Source organism: Lipotes vexillifer, unplaced genomic scaffold, assembly GCF_000442215.2.
Source record: "Lipotes vexillifer unplaced genomic scaffold, Lipotes_vexillifer_v1.1 scaffold781, whole genome shotgun sequence".
NCBI lineage: Eukaryota > Metazoa > Chordata > Mammalia > Artiodactyla > Lipotidae > Lipotes > Lipotes vexillifer.
The window spans coordinates 796,794-802,839 of NW_006790027.1; the positions used below are offsets into that span (position 1 = coordinate 796,794).

At 35.2% G+C, this 6,046-nt stretch overlaps 1 pseudogene; it reads left to right on the forward strand.

Annotated features, from left to right (window-relative positions):
* The first annotated feature begins 4,475 nt into the window (after positions 1-4,475).
* LOC103090068 (14-3-3 protein theta pseudogene) lies at positions 4,476-5,209 on the forward strand (annotated as a pseudogene).
* Positions 5,210-6,046: the final 837 nt, after the last annotated feature.

Here is a 6,046-nt window from a genome sequence, read left to right on the forward strand (position 1 = left end):
CCTTATTGGATGGTCTCATCACATTGCTGACTGATTGTGTTTCCTAATCTTTTACAGGAGGTACTAATAATCTTTACCTACTGGACCTGTATTTGTATAATTTTTAAAAATCCAAGTCCAGGTTCTTACTGATATCTTACATATTAATTTTTTAATTTCTATTTAAGAAATATTTATGTTGTTAGACTTGAACCATTATTCATTATTTTGAAACTTTATTGTATTGTTGAACATAATGACTTTCTTTACAAGCTTTATGAATCCACTAAATAAGCTATTAAATCATTATGAACATTTTCAATAAGATAAAGTAAAATGATCTAAGGATATTCAAGACCTCTTTAGTATATTTCATTGCTGTTTCTCTGCAAGATCCATTCCAACTTCCCCTTGACTTGTACCAGCTATGAGGTTGGGAGGGCTTGATTCATATCTTCTTTAGACTTTAGCCCTGATTTGTTGAAGCTAGTTGGCATAATTTAACTATGTCACAGTTCTTGGTTCATGGATAGCTCAATCAGAGAATAGATATTCTTTGATTGGATAGAATGTTAGGTTGAGGAAAAAGAAGTCTCTTTCTCTTGCTCTGGATGATACGATGTGCAGATATGAGGCCTGGAACTGCTTATGGCTACTTTGCTAACATGAGGGATGCCAGCCTAAGGATGAAGCCAAAACACATAGTTGACAAAACATCTTATAAATGAAATGAAAATTCTAGCCTGGCAATGTCTAAGGCTTTATCTATCTCTAAACTTTTTAGTTAAATGAGTAACTATACTCAGAGAGTAAGGAAATTAATGCTAGCTACCTTAAGATACCATGAAATATGAGTAGCTTAACACAACAAAAGGCTATATTTTATCCACATAAGGTCTGATGTGAGTTGTCATAGGTTGTCCTTTCTGTAGTTACTCAAGGAACCAGACTTCTTCCATCTTATGCTGACACCATCTCAACTTGTGGCAGGGGAAGAGAGAGAGGGAGAGGGAGGTCAGTCTTGAGTCTTTGCCTCTTAACTGCCTGGTCTGGAAATAAAATATTTTGCTTCTAGTCGTAATTCATTAGCCTGAACTAGTCACCTGGTCCCAAATCAAATGCCAGGGAGGCTAGGAATTGTAGAGAATATTTTGAATATTAGGTGAACATTAATGGCATCTGCAACCCAACACCCTCTCTTTAAGCAATGTAGGTTTTCACAAAAGACCGAAGGAGCCACTTATCATAAGCTCTGTCTGCATTCCATCTGCAACCATGCCAGAGACATGGATGTATTAATGGACTAGCTACTGTCTTAGAGCAGTGTGAAAACACACAAATTATAATAATAAATTCTTCCAAGACACTATCTCTTCCTTTCATTTTGAAAGTCAAGACTAAATGTTTATAACTGGATTCTTGGTCACATCTCCCATTTTCCCTGGTGGCTGAAAGATAAGAAATTTCCATTCCTGCAGTTCACTATCTCATCTGTAAGTTTTTACCATACTCTAGTATGTAATATTTTTAGGCCTGGAGACTTGAAATCATTTAGAGAAGCTAAATGCTATCTTATCATCTCTTTACCTATCCTGAGGTTCAATTGCTTTTACCCATATTATTCAGCCTTCTCTAGGCTAAAAATTATTCTTCTGGTCAGAGAATATGGAAGTAAAATAGAATTTTCCAAATCCCATTTTGTGTCACTTGTTCAATTTATAAAATCTTGCCATACATATTACAGGTAAATTCTCTTTGTTCTTGCTCTGGATATAAATGTAACTTAAAAATGTTTTATTTTCCTTATGCAGTTTATTCACAAACCTCAATTCATTCTTGGTTTTCTGGCACTGTTCTCACAGGCTCATGTTTCTTTCATATTTGTCCTTGGTTATATGCCTCTGTACCTCTTTTCTACATATAAATTTAAAACTTCAAACCATCCAAGTGATCTTTATGGAGCCACTATGAATCTTCAGATCCTCTCCTTGATAAGTGTTCTTGTAATTTCATAGGCGGAAATTCAATTTCAGGTGATATCCAAACTCTGAACTTTCCCATTTTAGAGTCTGAAACTACATGACCATTTATATCTTTCACTTACTTTCTTTGACATTTTCCTGTCTGAAGTTCAAGGTAGCTTTTCCCCCTGATCATCATGGTCACCATGTGTTTGGAATATCCTTGGTGCTTAATAAGTTATTTTTGAATGAATGCATTTGAACTAAGCAAGGATAAGATTCCTTTTTCATGAGAATCCTATCTCATCTTTTTTTTTTTAAGCTGAATCTTTCCATCAGTCTTTAGACAATGTTGATGATTCAGTCTGATATCTTTTTTTTTTAATGGGAATTTCAACTTCAATTTGTTTTTTTTAATAACTTATGACAAACTTTCTATACATGGAGATTAAAATTTTTACGTAAAGTTTGCTAAACTCTTTCGAATGAGTGTAACACCCAGCGTCAAAGTTATAGTTTTAATATCCATATAGACAGTTATTACTCTGCAGATAATTATATGTAATCTTGTGTTCTTATCAACAGGCTTTATCGGTCATCAGAGAAGTAGGTCAAGAGAACACAAATGTAATTCCATTATCATTATAAACTTTGATATCTCTTTCATATCTGTTTCCCTAGGACTTTATGAAACAAGCTAGTCTATATTCACTATTTCATAACTTTTAAAAAGTTTTACTCAATCTTATTGAAGTTCTTAAATATTACTTCAGAATAAAGGGAAAAATATATGCTAACTTTAAATGTAAGTTGTTAACATTGACATTAGCATCAATAAAAGAAGCAGGCATTTATGAATCATAATTAAAGAACTGTTATTTTACAATAGAAGATTTTTTTAACTTTGGAGACCACAGTTCACCTAATCTAGCCCTCCCATAGATTTCTCTACAAAACCCAAGGTAGATAGTTATTATGACTGTTTGACTATTTCCAGAAATGAAAATCCTTTCTTTGGTAATTCCTTTTCTAATCAGTCACATTATAATTTCTCTTTATTACTTTCCTACATTATCTTCTGTTTCTTGAATTCTGAGTCTTCTTTAATGGTTTATGTCATTGTTGGGCAGGAACATAACCTTAGGATCTTCCTTATGGAGCATATAAGGCAGACTTTCAGAATTGTTGATATTTATGAAGAAAAATTGAAAAGTGAATGAGAGCTATTATAATTATGCTGGTACAGTAAGTACAAAATTAAGGTAATGCTGAACAAATCTGTATTAGTTATTCTTTTGTTGGAAAAAAATTTTAATTTTATTTCCAAACTTTCATGATAGCTTGACTTGGAATAGAATTTTAAATTGGAAATAATTTATCCCTCAAACTTCAAAGGCATTATAGTTTGGCTTCAAGAGTTTCAAGTAAGAAGTCTGAGAACAGTCAGATTTTTATTACCTCCCCTTAGCCTCCCTACTAGAAGCATTTAGAATATTCCTTTAATCTTTGGTTCAGTATACAGTATCAATGTATAAAAAACTTTTGAAATCTTATATAATTTTAACACTCACAAATTGGAATTTAAGAATTCCATGTACATCAGCATCAGGAAATGTGAAACCACTAGGGATAAATCTAACGAAAACTGCAAAACCCTGCTGAGAAATATTTTAAAAGATCTAGAGAGATAAACTATGTTCATGGGTCAGAAGACTGAATAGCGTTAAAATGTCAGTTCTCCCCAAATTTATCTATAGATTCAACTAAATCCCAATAAAATCCAAGCAGACTATTTTCTTTTTGGGTAGAAATTGATAAACTGGTTCTAAAATTTATATGAAGATGCAGAGGACCTAGAATGGCCAACAACTTTGAAAAAGGATAAAGTTTGACAACTAATACTACCTGATTTTAAGATATTATAAGATTTATAAAGCTACAGTAATGTTTTGATTGGTATTGGCATGAAAATAGATGTATAGGTCAGTAGAAAAGAATAGAGCTGAGAAATAGACTCACTCATATATTGACAATTAAATTTTTACAAAGTTGCAAAGGTAATTCCGTTGAGAAAGCATAGCCTTTTCAAGGAATGGTGTTGCAACAACTGAAAACACATATGCAAAACAATGAATTTCAACCATCTCACACAATTTAACTCAAAATGGATCATCAACCTAGATTGAAAACCTAAAACTGTAAATCTTCTAGATGACAACATAAGGGAAAAACCTTTGTGACTCTGTGTTGCAACATCAATAGCATGATCCATAAAAAAACAAATTAATAAGTTAAACTTCATCAAAATTTAAAATTTCTGTTCTTTGAAAGACTGTTAAAAGAATGAAAATACAAGCCAACGACTGGGAGAAAATATTTGCCAATCACATATCTGATAAAGGAATCATTGTCAGAATATATTAGGAACTCAAATCTGAATAATAAGATAACAAAAATCCAATTTAAAAGTGGCAAAAGAGACTCCTCCTCGCCATCCGGTTTGGTGCTTGCCCTCGCTGTCCTGTTCCTGGCCCCATGGAAAAGATGGAGCTGATCCAGAAGGCCAAGCTGGCCAAGCAGGCCAAGCGCTATGACGACATGGCCACCTGCACAAAAGCCGTGACGGAGCAGGGCGCGGGGCTGCCCAACGAGGATGCAACCTGCTCTCGGTGGCCTACAAGAACGTCAGGGGCCACACGTCCGCCTGGAGGGTCATCTCGAGCATCGAGCAGAAGACCAACACCTCCGACAAGAAGTTACAGCCGATTAAGGACTATCGGGAGAAAGTGGAGTCCGAACTGAGGTCCATCTGCACCACGGTCCTGGAATTGTTGGATAAGTATTTAATAGCCAATGCAACTAATCCAGAGAGTAAGGTCTTCTATCTGAAGATGAAGGGAGATTAATTCCGGTGCCTTGCTGGAGTTGCTTGTGCTGATGATCAGAAACAAACAATAGATAATTCCCAAGGAGCTTACCAAGAGGCTATTGCTATAAGCAAGAAAGAGATGCACCCCACACACCCAATACTCCTGGGGCTGGCTCTTAACTTTTCTGTATTTTACTATGAGATCCTTAATAACCCAGAACTTGCCTGCACACTGGCTAAAACGGCTTTTGATGAGGCCATTGCAGAACTTGATACACTGAATGAAGACTCATACAAAGACAGCACCCTCATCATGCAGTTGCTTAGAGACAACCTAACATAATGGACATCAGACAGTGCAGGAGAAGAATGTGATGTGGCAGAAGGGGCAGAGAACTAAGTGCATACAGGGTGTCATCCTTCTTCCCCTCAAGAAACCTTTTTACTCATCTCCATTCCTTATTCCATTTGGATTTCCTATAGCAAAGAAACACACTCATGTATGGAATCAACTATTTATAGTCTTTTCACACTGCAGCTTTGGGAAAACTCCATTCCTTGATTTGTGTTTGTCTTGGCCTTCCTAGTGTGCAGTTACTGCTGTAGAAAAGTATTAATAGCTTCATTTTATAAAAACACAAGTAACTTCCAAACACTTATGTAGAGAACTAAAAATCTATCTGGTATTTAAGTAACCTGAACCAGTTCTGCACGTGACTGTGTTTTGTATTACTGTGAAAATACGAAAATGTAGTTAATTACAATTTAAAGAGTCATCTACATAACTTCTTGATTTCTACATTCCCTCCCTTACTCTTCTTTGGGGATTTTCTTTCAGTAAGCAACTTTTCCATCCTCTTAATATATTCCTTTTTGGTAGGAATCCAGAAGTATTAGATTGAATGGAAAAACATTTGGCATTTTGAGGCTGGGGGGTCACAAATTAAAATGCCTCCTGTATCATATATGATGGAGGTCTTGTGTATCTGTGACAACAGGGAGTTTCCTCATTCACTCTTCATTTGCTGCTGTTTAAGTTGACAACTTCCCTTCCCAATAAAAATTCACTTACATCTCCTGCCTTTGTAGTTCTGGTATTCCCTTTACTATGTAATAGAAGTAACATGTTGCTGCCAAAATACAAGCATTGCTTTTGGCAAATGAAAGTGCATGTCATTTCTTAATACACTAGAAAGGGGACATAAAGTACACAAGGCCAAGTCTAAAACTTTAGTAC